The following is a 13,215-nucleotide window of genomic DNA, read 5'->3' on the forward strand; positions in this document are numbered from 1 at the left end:
GCAGAAATGCTCTGAAGTCGGAGTTAAAGGACCTATAAACAACAATAATAAGAAGTTTAGTTGCACTAAATTCAACTACTGCTGCACAACATTCAAATATCTGCTCAGTGTAGTGTCGTGATACGTCTATGGACTCAAATGGAATACTGAATTTTACGTACAGAGCCACTCCTCCAACGCGCAACGAACTCCTTGAGAAACAGCCAGCTAATCTGTAGCCTGGTAAAGAAATACTCTGAATTGCCAAATTATTTAAGTGGTGCTCTGGCACACCAATAATATCATAGTCAAAATCTATAAGCAGTTCACTAACGTTATCTCTAATACCTCATATTTTGATGAAATATGCTAATTCCTTCTCTACTTGGAAACATTACATCCTCGGAAGGTGAGCCCTTAGTTAGAGGGACTTCCTTTAAGCAGGTATACCTATCAGCTGAATTCAATTTGATAAAGTTGCACCTCTAACACCAACTACTACAGGAATTTTTCCGTGAGTGATAGCACCACCACCCACTACACTGTCATCTATAAGCTTAGCGAGCATCCGTTTCCCATACCTATTGAGGTGCAGGCCTTGCCTAGTGAAACACGATCTACTGATACACCCAACTGGCACCACAGAGATGTGACCCATGCCCTCTGCCATCAACGTCCTCCCCAGCCTCACGTTAACGCTCCTAACAGCCGCATTAAGGTGAGGTCGATCATGACGCTGAAACAGTTGCACGAAATGCGCATTAGAGCCACCAGTTTGAGTAGCTATTTTAACCAGGTCACCACCTACATCATATTCCCTGTCCCTATCGAGACTGTTCCCTGCTCCACCCACTATCACTACCTGATCCTCCTCCGTAAAATTCTTACATAACTCCCCTACGCTGTCAGTCACCTGAGCCTACCCTGCACTAGGCTTCAGAGTGCTGGTGACCTGGTACTCACTCCCCAACATTTTCTGCAACTGATGTCTCACACCTCAACCGTGAGAACTACCTAGCAGCAGAAGCTCCTTCTTTCTGATAGACGTTGCAACTAACCTAGGCCTCCTAATTGCTGAGGACTGCTGCATGTTCCCTACATCCACAACTACACGAGGCTCCTCTCCACTCAACTCTGACAGTTGGTCATATCTATTGCATATAAGCAAAGCAAAACTGTCTGCACACCTCCTCTTCTTAGCTGCCTTCTTGCCAACTGCCAATTCCCATTCCCCACCACCCATCATCCTCCTCAACCTATGTAGTTCCTCCTTCGCGTATTGTAACGGAAACTGAAGGGCACAGATCTCACGCCCCTGCTCCTCTATTAACTTGTTTCTACTACAGATTCTGCACTCCCAGGAGAGGATCTCACTAAAATGACCTCTGGCCTCCCCACTGCATTCTCTCCAATGAAAATACTTTGAACAAATGCCACACCTTAACCCACTACTCACAGACATACGACAGAGCCCACACTTCTCACTCACGGTAAAATTTTACAGTTACTGAAAAAACTATATGTCTACATTACCAAAGTTCAGTTACACCAGAAGAACGATTTAAGAACTAACAATAATGGTCTCGAAATTCTCTGCCTATTAAGAAAGCCACTACTCGTATTAATACTACTACACCACAGCTAATACCAATAAAAGTTCACAAAATTATTAGGTAAAACCAAGATATTGAAACGGCCACTGGAACACAAAGTTAAGTTAAACACTGAATGAAAACGTTACTGAAATATTTCACTAGAAACAATAATTAACATCAGTTGAAAACTGAAGCAGGAAATTTAGTAAACGACTTCGACGCACAGAAAATCACAGCGAGCGAACGATTACAAAAGTTTGTTAACTCGTTATTTCGCCACAAACGGCACACAACACCGCTGAAAACAATTAAATTTAACAACCGTATTACAGAGCACAAATACGTTTGTCAGTACTTAGCTTTATAACCGCTACAGCTGCAGTGCACGCCGCAAAATGTAAACACACCACTGAGGTGCAAGGCTTAGACGAACGACGCAAGCACACTCACGATAATAGACCACTCTAGTCAATAATACAGGAAGAAAGACTGAGATTAATGAAAATCCACTAATAAGTTACTTTTATGGCAAATATTAACACAAATAAACTTTAAAATAAGTAAACGAAGTCTAAAATTTTATAAAATACTAACGAGCAATTTGAACAGCAGTGTAGCACACGTGACGTCACACCGAAGATTGTACTGGCAATTCGAACGTTCTTACAACACAACATTTATTTACATGAATCTACATGGAAATGACTGAATAACAACGAAAAGTCACAATCATCAAGCCAGTAAGAACTTCCTACTAGAGGCAACAAAAGATATCATCTAAGTTTCCGACAAGATTCTGTTGTAACACACATACACTAAATTCCAAGTCCTATTCCGATGGTGAAGGCATAGTCTTTCGTCGTGATGTCTTTGAGGTTGATATTCGGCGTGAACTGACGTCCGGTGCTGGTTCTAGCCTTTAAATAGTATTTGTCAGCCAATCAGTAGTGAGTGTAGTAATACCACCTGCTGGCCATCTCGAACTCCCTATGCAGGAAGTAGTATGCGAAATGTCTGTTTCCAAAACAGCCAATGTTTACCATTGCTTACGCCTTTGAGCATAGGCGACCTCGGTCCTGTGTCGTGTTAGATGTGTTGCCTGCCCGCAGGGGCTACCTTGGCGACGACGTGAAACCCCTAGCCTCTGGGAAGAGCTGGAGCGGCACGGGCGACCACGGGGGAGATGAGCACCAATGTAGCCCGTTGCCATATGCTGATCGGCAGCTAAGTCGTCCTGAAGGAGGCGGTGGAAACCATCCGCCGGTGAGTACGGCGCCGCCTTCCGCGAGGTGCGGAGGGAACGTCGAAGTGGTGGTGGTTACGAGGCGATGGTGGGCTGGGCAAGCGGCATGGGAACGTCCGTGTCGTCCAACCGGGGCGGCGCCGAAGAGGGGCAGGGAAGGGGATCCCGGAGAAGGTCCCAGGGCTACCCCAACGCCAGAGGAGGCGGCGGCGGCGCATGGCTAGCAGCCAGTGGCTGTGGGCCATTTCCTGGAAGATCCCCCACTAACTAAGGTGAGGGCCGCAACATAGGTCTCACGGAATGGGGCAGGTGCCACCCGTGGCAGGAGGAGATGAAGCAGGGTCGGAGGCTGGCGACCATGGAGTGGTTTGGCTGGACTTTTGTCACCCACAGACGTGATACAGGAATACTGAGAAATAATGTAAGAGCCTCTTCTGGAGAATGGTCCTAAAATGGTTCAAATGGCTCTGAGCACTGTGGGACTTAACATCTATGGTCATCAGTCCCCTAGAACCTAGAACTACTTAAATCTAACTAACCTAAGGACATCACACAACACTCAGTCATCACGAGGGAGAGAAAATCTCTGACCCAGCCGGGAATCGAACCCGGGAACCCGGGCGTGGGAAGCGAGAACGCTACCGCACGACCACGGGCTGCGGACAGAACGGTCCTCCGTGTTCTTCTGTGTATGAGTTTTAAATGTGCGAACAAGGTGCTCAGTCTCACCATTGGATTGTGGATGAAACGTTGGGGTAATGACATGGAGGATACCATTATCGTGGCTGAATTTTACGAACTCTTGACTGCAAAATTGTGGGCCATTGTAAGTAATTAAGGGGACAGGAAGGCCTTCAATGGAAAATATTTGGGACAGGGCCATGATAGTACTCTCTGTGGTGATAGAGGATCATCGGACAATGAAAGGGAAGTGGGAGTAGGCATCCATTACGAGCAACTAGTAAGTGCCGAGGAGTGGTCCCGCAAAATCCACATGGATGCGTTCCCATGGGATGGAAGCGGCCGGCCAGGATTGGAAGGACTGCTGCGGAGCGGGAAGGGCCTGGCTACAATGCTGACAACCCTGGACCATGTGATCCACATCTGCCGTCATGCCCACCCAAAGGACATGGCGACATGCGAGGGTTTTCATCCGGGCAATACCCCAGTGACCTTGATGTTAGACGTTGAGAATCAAGGACCGCTGGGAAGTTGGTACGATGACTCGTGGAGTGATTTCATGTTCTGCATGGAGGAGCACCCGTTGACTGCCACCAATTGATGACGGATGGAGAAGAAGAATCAGAGGCCAGCCTGGGCGCGAGGTGGAGGAAGCGTCAGCCAGCAGTGTTGAACATAGCGGTGCACCAGCTCGAGGAGCGTATCGGCGGTCGTCACTGTGGCCACCCTTTCAGCTGTGACTAGAAATGCAGCCAACGCATCCTGTATGTTGTCATAGACCTGAAAAATTAGTAGGTCAGATGAATCGAATGCCGAATCCTGGCTGGAGGGGAGCCGAGACAAGGCATCAGTTTTGACATGATGGGAAGTGGGCCGGAAATGGATGGTGTACCTAAAACGCGAAAGGAATAGTGCCCATCGGTGCAAGCGGTGGGAAGTCTTCGTGGGTATCTTGGCTGACGGAGAAAATAAGGCCACGAGAGGCATATGATTAGTGATTAAGCGAAAATACCTACCGTAAAGGTACGGGAGGAATTTGGTACAGGCAAACACGATGGCTAGGGTCTCCTTCTCAATTTGAGAATATTTCTATTGGGTCTCGGTAAGGGATTTAGATATGTGCGCCATGGGGCGTTCCGATCCCTCGGGTAGACGGTGCGAAAGGACAGCTCCAAACTATGGTCTGATTCGTCCGTAGCCAAGAGGAGAGGAAGAGAGGGGTTATATGGCATGAGACACTCCGCAGAGTGCAACTTCCGCTTTAAGGTTTGGAAAGCCGATTCACAAGCCGGGGACGAATGAAAAGGCACGTTCTTTCGGCGTAAGTGATGGAGGGGCACCGCAATGTGGGTGACGGAAGGAATGAACTTTCGATTGTAAGCAATTTTACCCAGGAAAGACCTCAGTTGGTGGACGTCGCGCGGACTAGGAAGTATTACACTAACTCCCAGTCTGTGTCGATCTGGATCTTCTTAGTAATATAGCATTCCTTGTAAACAGCCTGCGTTGATACACCGACAAAGAACGTAAGTTCATTCTCTGTACTGTCATTGCACACCAGACACAATAGCTGCTTTCTGCTATTGCATCACGTTTCCACGTAGGTTTCTTGTTTTGTCGCTACGTTTTCAACTGACGATTGCTGCTTTACTTTACTTGGACTGTGAAATATTCCTGGTCAGAGTTGACGCTAGATAATGGCGAAATAATCTGTGATTAACGTTAATACTCTCGCGTATTTCCGAATTCTGCTTGGTCCCATTTTTGTGCTAACCAGAGGTCAACAGCTTTATCTTAGGCCCTTACAGAATCAAGCCACAAACAGTTTCGTTCGCACAGTTTCTTCATCTTCGTCCTGGTACTGATACGGCTGCTGTAAACTTATTTCCCAACACGGCTTCTGCGTCAACACTTCTAGAGTTTTACATCGATTCGGGAACTGCACTTCTGCCGCCCTGATATCCATTTTCGCAATCGATATTCGCTTCTATACAAACGTTCTCCCGTACTTGTCAAGCTCACCGGTCACTCCACTACGCACCCACAGCTGAATCGCTAAGCCTTTAGAGATGGCACAGCGATCGAGTCACTTGCTGAACTGCGCAGGCATTGCCTCTAAAAGAGAATAAGGCAGTAGCAGTCAGCGAGACAACGACGTTTCAAGTGGCCATTGTTCGTAAACGTGGATAAATGTAAGGAAGTGACAGAATGGCAAAAATGGGCACTTATGTTTGAACGTACAACTTACTTGATACTTAGCTGGATATTGCGTTAACTGTTGTAGTATCTCTCTCTTCTAGTTGGAAAGTCTTTTGCGCTAGTTAATAGATAATGGAAAATCATTTGCTAATGCAGTGTGCAGGAAAGTCTTGTAACTGAGTCGTAAGTTTTGTAACCATTCAATGTAACGGACACGTTGGAACACTATAATTTTGCAGCAGAGAATTTGCACTTTTTTCTACTACGTACTTAATTTAGGTGGGCTAATAAAACAAGTTCCAAAGAATTAATTTTCATGAATTACATTTTTAAACACCTCTACTTTCACAAGGTGCTGCTCCTCACAATATCGTCGGCACCAGTAAAGTAATAGTGTTATCTCTTTGTTAAAACTATTACGAAGGTATTTATAGCCTCCATTCGCTACATATACTAACAACTGATTTACATATTCATTCGAGTAAAAGTACTGACGTTCAGAAAACCCGTATTAGATTGAGCTATCAATGTATAATCAAATCCAAGATGTAAGCAAAACAGTACAAAATAGTTCCCGAAAGTCTTTTTTTGTCTTGGGAGTCTGTTTCACAAGTAAACGTGCTGAGTGACACGTGGCTGCCGCAATGCTCTGCGGACGCCCAGGAGACGTCAAACGGGGAGCATTGCGCTGTGGGTGGGGGCTCTCTTTGTTAATCAGAGGGCTGCTCTCATTACTACAAAGCGCCATTAAGAGAACAGCTCCGGCCGTCAGCTCAATATTTTTGTTTATAGATGGCTCTCAGGCACTCGCTGAATTCCTCACAACTTGCCATTAACTGGAAACTATTTCAATGCTTTGAAGAGTATCTTTCAAGTTTTGAGATATTAATAACATACGTAACACTCGTGATCATACGATAAATAGTTCGTACTGGTTTCAAGATGTCAAAAAAATCGGCAAATAATACGAGATGTGCGATAAATATTTTTCTGTATGATTTATTAACCAAAGAGATACGGAAGAAATTATGTTCATTTAAACGTGATGTGACTATTCTTTTAAAGAAGTTTGAGAGTTCTTCTGGCTGATGTAATCTTTTTAAGACTGACACAGGTTTAAAGAGATGCCAAATTAAGCACATGGTTAGGACCCGGCTTCAGTCTCAAAGGATGCTGCCTTTACACAAAAAAGGGTTTCTGCTTTACTTTTTTAAGACCTTCGCTTATCATTAACAACTGTCATGTACCTCTATTTCTCTTTGCAAAAGCTGAATAAGTGTGTTAAAACTGCATTTTAAAACATTTTTATAAGAGTGTTAGTTGGAGACAATCGCATTTGAGCATTAGTTCCGATCAGATGTAATGATCTTCTTTAGTTCTAAAAATAAAATAAAATAATACATTAACAAATAACTAGTTCTGTAGATAATACAGATGGAAAATATTTAAAATCCAAAAAATTTCTAAATAACACCTGAGTAAAAAGACGACATAGATTTAAACTGTCCAAAATTCCAAAATTCAAAATCGTACCTCATTAATCGAAAGTCGTGAAATGTCGAGTTCTTTAAAAAGAACGTAGTACAAACTTCGGATAAGGAGAATGGCACAATAGTACACCCGTTATAGCGTTCTGTGGCATGTAACATCTTACTAAGTAACAATATGCATCATATATCGTGGATGATGAGTTGCTGACGGAGGAAGAACGGAGGCGGAGAGAAAAAGCACTGAAATTGTGCGGTCAAAATGTAACAAATTGCAGTCAAAAAGACGTAGAAACATTACTTTAAAAATGAGAGAGAATTTAAATAATATATGTATTATTAGTACATGATAAGCTTTTTAATATTTATCATTAAATGTTAACGTTTATCTAGAACATTAAGTGTTCCAAGTTTGCAACAGTGGGCGTCTAAGGTGTGTTATGCCACACTGCCCCTTTTTCTTCTTTTGTTCTATATCGGGCTTCGAGAAAAGTGACCACAATGATTTGACTTATCACCACTCAAAATCTTTCACCCTTTTCCCCAGAAGTCATTCAGTGAAGCTTAACTTTTAGTTTTTTATTTTAGTTAAACAATAATTTTTTCTTGTAAGAGGAAAGCTTATTTTTCTTTTAATCCTTCATTGTGTTGATTTTCAAACAAAATTAATCTTCTTCCTTAATATTTGAAGGTTTGATGGTGCAAAACCTAACTAAATGAGACGTCATTCATGTTCTTTCAACGTGAACGTAAGATTTTAGTTTATAACTACATTAAAGTGTCCATCTATTTTCTGAAATTAATGCGGAAAACTTGCTCTGTCCCTTCTGGTGAACGAGATCGAAAACCGGTTTTCGTTCATAACTGCTTAAAAGGGAAAAATTACTGCTTCTAATCTTAAATCTTCATGGCGAGTTCATGTCAAGACAATGTTCTTATCATCCCTTTTTGTTAGAAGTGTTCTGAAACGTTTCACATGTTTATGGTGCTTTCTGTCTGTGTATCTACAGATATTTTTATTTCTTAGTTTATTATTTTATTTTATTTTTCGATGTGAAGGTGGTAACTAAAAGTGACCGAAACTAGTTACCAACTGTGACTATTTGGCACTGAGACTTTAAAGGATTTAAACAGTTGCCGAACCTTTCGTGGCAGTATGGCATACATTATTACAGGGGCGGGCAAACGTTGCACGCGGCTCATGAGCGCACAGCGCTGCACGTGTGCTGCTCGCGTGCAATCGTCGACCGTGGTAGTCGCGACAGCCGGCAGGTTGCGTCAGTGTAGTACCAGGCTAAGCTGCGGACATTGATGCGAAGCGACCACTACGTAGTGGACGTTGTATTTCAAGAACCGGAAAATGCAGAGTGAATCAAGGAAACGGAGAACTGGAGATTGGCTATCTTTTAAAAAGGAATGGGAGAATAATTTTTTCTTTGAGCAAAAACGTGAAAATTCTGAATGTTTAATGTGTGGCAGTATTCTCGCTGGTCAGCGGAAGTTTAGTATTGAACGCCATTACAATAAATATCACAAGGACGTGTACAATATATTGTCGGATTCTGAGTGGATGGGAAAATTGACTGGCCTTAAAAAGAGCGATCTGACGATACTAGATGAATCTGACGTACGTTACTGTTGTCACGAGAGATCTGCGACTTTCTTTCGACATGTCTCTCATCTAACTGATTTAAAATTTTATGGAACACTGTTTAAAACTTTTCAGGACGACAACAATGATAGCCCGGCGGTACGTGCAAGTTATAAGATTGCGCTTAATATAGCGAGAGCTGGAAAACTACTTGCTGAAGGTGAGTTTATAAAGGAGTGCATCAATGACGCTGCTGATATACTTTGCCCACTGAATAAAAATCAGTTTGGAGCTATCACTCTTTCTCGGCGGACTGTAAGTCGTCGTATAAGTGCCATGGCAGGTGACGTTTACCGTCAATTAAGGAGTACAGTGCAGAAGTTTATTGCATTTTCCATCGCACTTGATGAGTCCACATATATTTCAGACATCACACAATTAGTGATTTATTTCCGCTGCGTGGACATTGCTCTGCACATAACAGAGGATTTTTTAGATATGACATCTTTAAAAAGCACGACTACCGGCGCAGACATCCTAAAAGCCGTTGAAGGAGCTGACGATTCAGCTGGCTTAAACTGGGAACGTTTGGTGTCAGTGACATCAGACAGAGCACCTGCAATGAAAGGGGAACAAATGGGATTTGTTGGACTGCTAAGAAAAAAGCCTCAGCCTACAGAAGAGTCATTGTACAGCATCCTCCGCATTTTGCTCCAACAAGTACTCTGTGCAAAAGCAGCAAACCTGGGGTACGTCTTGCAAGTGGTTATTCGGGCAGTCAATTATTTGAGATACCAGGGTATTACACATAGTTTCACACATATTTAGCTGAAATTGGAGAAGAGTTCGGTGACATACAATACCACACTGAAGGCCGCTGACTTAGGTTCGGTAACGTACTCAAAAGATTTTTTGAGCTGACAATACCAATAAATCAGTTTTTAAACGACAAAGGAAGGTACGATCCCAAGTTAGAAGATCCAGAGTGGGTTGCCAACCTTCCATTTTTAGTGGACATTGCCGGACACGTGAATGCGTTGAACACAAGTTTGCATGGAGAAGATCAGCTAATTTGTGAAATGGCTGGAAAGCTGCAAACATTCACTAGCAAGCTTGAGCTGTGGGAACAACAGCTCTCGTCAGGGAACGCACTGCATTTCCCTTCTCTGTCTACTGTGCGAGAATAGAATCGCAAGGAATATGTTTCCGTACTTAGTGCAATAAAAGAGGAATTTCTCAAGCAATTGGGGGATTATCATATTTATCCCAACTTCTGAATGATTCTCGAGACCATTTGCTGTTTCTATAGATGATATTCATCCCAATTTGCAAATGGAATTAATAGATCTACAGTGTAATTCTCGTCTGAGAGACAAGTTCCGTTTGGCAAGACATGCAATAGACTCTTATCAAGACTTTCGACAGCAAGAGTTTCCTCGTCTCCATTGTGAAGCCGCGAAGATAATGTCAATGTTTACTTAGACATAAGTTTCAGAGAGATTTTTTTCCGTTAGGAAAATTAATAAGTCTCGGTCAGGAGCAAACATCAGTGATGAAAATTTGCCTAACTGTTTGCGTTTGTCTGTATGTAGAAATTTTGCTCCAAACATTATACGTATTGTACATTCCATCTGTGATAAGTAAAACGTATCGTAGGTAATAGGTACTCTTTCAAAGCATGATTTCTTTCAAGCACTCCTACAAACGTTATGCCTTATTCAATAAAGCAAGCTCGGAACAAAACGCATTACACAGGAAGGAGCGGTGAGACGGTATGGTGGGGAGGGGCGAGAAGGGGGTGGCCAGCTTGCCACTGTATACACCCAGAACACCTATTAACTAACTGCACACGAGCAAGTGCACCGCGCACATGCAGGATTCCTGCCCTCCCCTGCATTTTTAGTATTATTTGATTCCGTGATAATGCACCATTGTTACGATATCTCGCTAGTTACAGAAAAATGATTTACCCTGATAAGCATCTTTCTGCATTTAAGCTTATTACCGAAGCAATTAAAACCATGTTTGTACAGATTTAACTGCCATGTTTCCACGCGTATAAACTGATCAGCAAAAATACGAGAATCAACTGTATCCATACTTCCTCTGATGCTATTATTTTACAGTAAAACGTAAATTTTTGGAGCTAGTCAGACGCAGTGGCGGTAAACGAAGCAACGCGAACTTCTGTACAAGTTTAAGATAAAGTTTTAACACTTGGTGTTTTTCCTTCAGTTGTTTTCCGCGGATTTATGTCTGATTCATACGAATGGTTGGCTTTCCTTGTGGCACGTTTATTGGAATGTGGAGCTGCTACCTAAGTGGATAATTTTTTATACTTTATTTCTTCAGTTATCACAGCAAATTTTTTTCGAAGGTGCTGTTTGCCAGGATTTCTGATATCCAGGTCTGCAGAGTTCGCAGTCATTTAGTAGAACTTCACTGCAGTTTCTCGATATCGTTCTTTTAGCCGCAGTACATCAGTCATTAGGTGCAATTCCCGTGATGGGTCCTCCAGAGAAAGGTTGAGCTCTAGTCGCCGAGCTCTCTTCTGAATTCGGTGCAGACGTCGGATGCGGGTGTCGGCACCACTGCCCCGAGGAACTGCTGCATATTCAAGGGGAAGTTGTATGAGGCACTAATAGATAGTAAAATCAGTGTGGGTGGGGAGAGTAGAATCTAGGCTGAGAACTGAATATAGGTCCCTGAGTCGTCCGAGGACCTTGAAGCTGCTTCTGTGCGTTGGTGCCACGTGTGTCCATCGTGACTCCAAGATGTCGGCCACATTTTGTCCAGGTCACGGCTGTTCCTCTGACGATGACGGGTAACAGAGTTGCTGGCACCGCCTCTTTGCAGAGATGATGGCCTCCGCCTTGTTGGGTTGAAAGTTGGCAGCCATTTTGCCTCTCAGTCGTCGAGTTGATTTATCTCCATCTGAAGTTTCCGTTGGAAACTCCGTGAATTAAGGCTTTTAGTGCACAAGGCGGTGGCATCAGCATATAAGGCTACCTACACCAGTGGTGTTGTAGTGATATCTGATGTGTACAGCGTATGTAGGATTGGGACAAGCACCGACCCTTGGGGTATACCGGTGGTGAAGGTACGACGTGATGATTCTCCGTCGTTAGCACGGACATGAGAGGTACGTTCATCCAGATAGCTGCGCAGCAGTCTCGCATGTGTTGTTGGGACTCGATGTCTTAGAAACTTATACAGTACTCTCTCACTTTACACAAAGCCGACAGCTCTCGTGACATCGAGTAACAGGGCTCAAAAGAACTCGTGGTGGTGAAAGGCCTCCATTGCATCCTCCGCAAACCGCAGTACTTGGTAGGTTGTAGGATGCCCTTTCCGAAATGCGAGTTGGACATCGGCAAAAATATTTTCAGCTTCTACATGGTCGAGGAGGTCACGCAGGAAGAGACGCTCGAACACCATGGATACACCAGAGAGTAGACTCATCGACCAAAAACACTGCGGGGAGCGGCCGTCTTTCCCAGTTAGGGTATGGCTACGATCTCCGTGTGCTTCCGTACTGCGGGGAAGTTGACAGCCCCCCTTGTTGCGTTGAAAACAGCCGCCAGGTGGTCAACGTCCGGTGGTGGCAGGTAGAGAGGCATGCTATTGGAGATGAGGTCCGTGCCTCCAGCTTTTCTTGGTGTTTGGGCGGTGCAGCTGTCATCGGACCTTTTAGCAGTAATATGTTATAAGTCTTGTTTCTTTACTTGTGCTTCCAGGGAAGTTTGCAGCGTTTTGTGAACCAGATTGACATATGCTTAGTCGATCAGATCGTCGACTAACCGGAAATTCTCTGCAGAGACATTTTCATTAATTACGGCTGACAGATCGGCTGACAGACGACGTGTTTGTTGTTGCTGTTGGTTTCGTCCCGGCGGCGAGGTTTCCTTGACAGAGTCCAAGACAGTGATTTAAAAAATGCGGCAGCGCTGTATGAACTTGTTCCTCTGCTGGGTCAGAAAATTTTGAGAGGTCTGCTGAGAGACGTTCTTGAAATATTTCCCAGTTGGTGTACTTTGGGTCAATGCCCATCCTTGGGTCTGGCTTCGTCGTTGAGACAAAAAATTACCTCCAAATCGTTCGATGCATACTGATGGCAAAGCAGTCGCATTCACTTCATACAATGGTAGAGCAAAACAAGTACCTATTAGTAGACGGCAAATTATGGAGCAAAAATTTAAGACAGGTCAATCGCAACTCTTCTGTGAAGCATGTTGTTCTACAAATTCTGATCGGCAAGCGTACAGTACCTCTGTCGTGGTGTGTTCACTGTTGTCTCTGCCGGACCACATATTTTGTCAAGATCAAAATTGTCTCACAAATAATTAAATCTTTCGTTTAACGTGTCCCAGTAATTTCCGAAAGAAGAAACAGATGTTATTCTCTGCACGTTTCCGTGGTCCATAGCGTAGTTTTCCTGAA

Source organism: Schistocerca piceifrons, chromosome X (assembly GCF_021461385.2).
Source record: "Schistocerca piceifrons isolate TAMUIC-IGC-003096 chromosome X, iqSchPice1.1, whole genome shotgun sequence".
NCBI lineage: Eukaryota > Metazoa > Arthropoda > Insecta > Orthoptera > Acrididae > Schistocerca > Schistocerca piceifrons.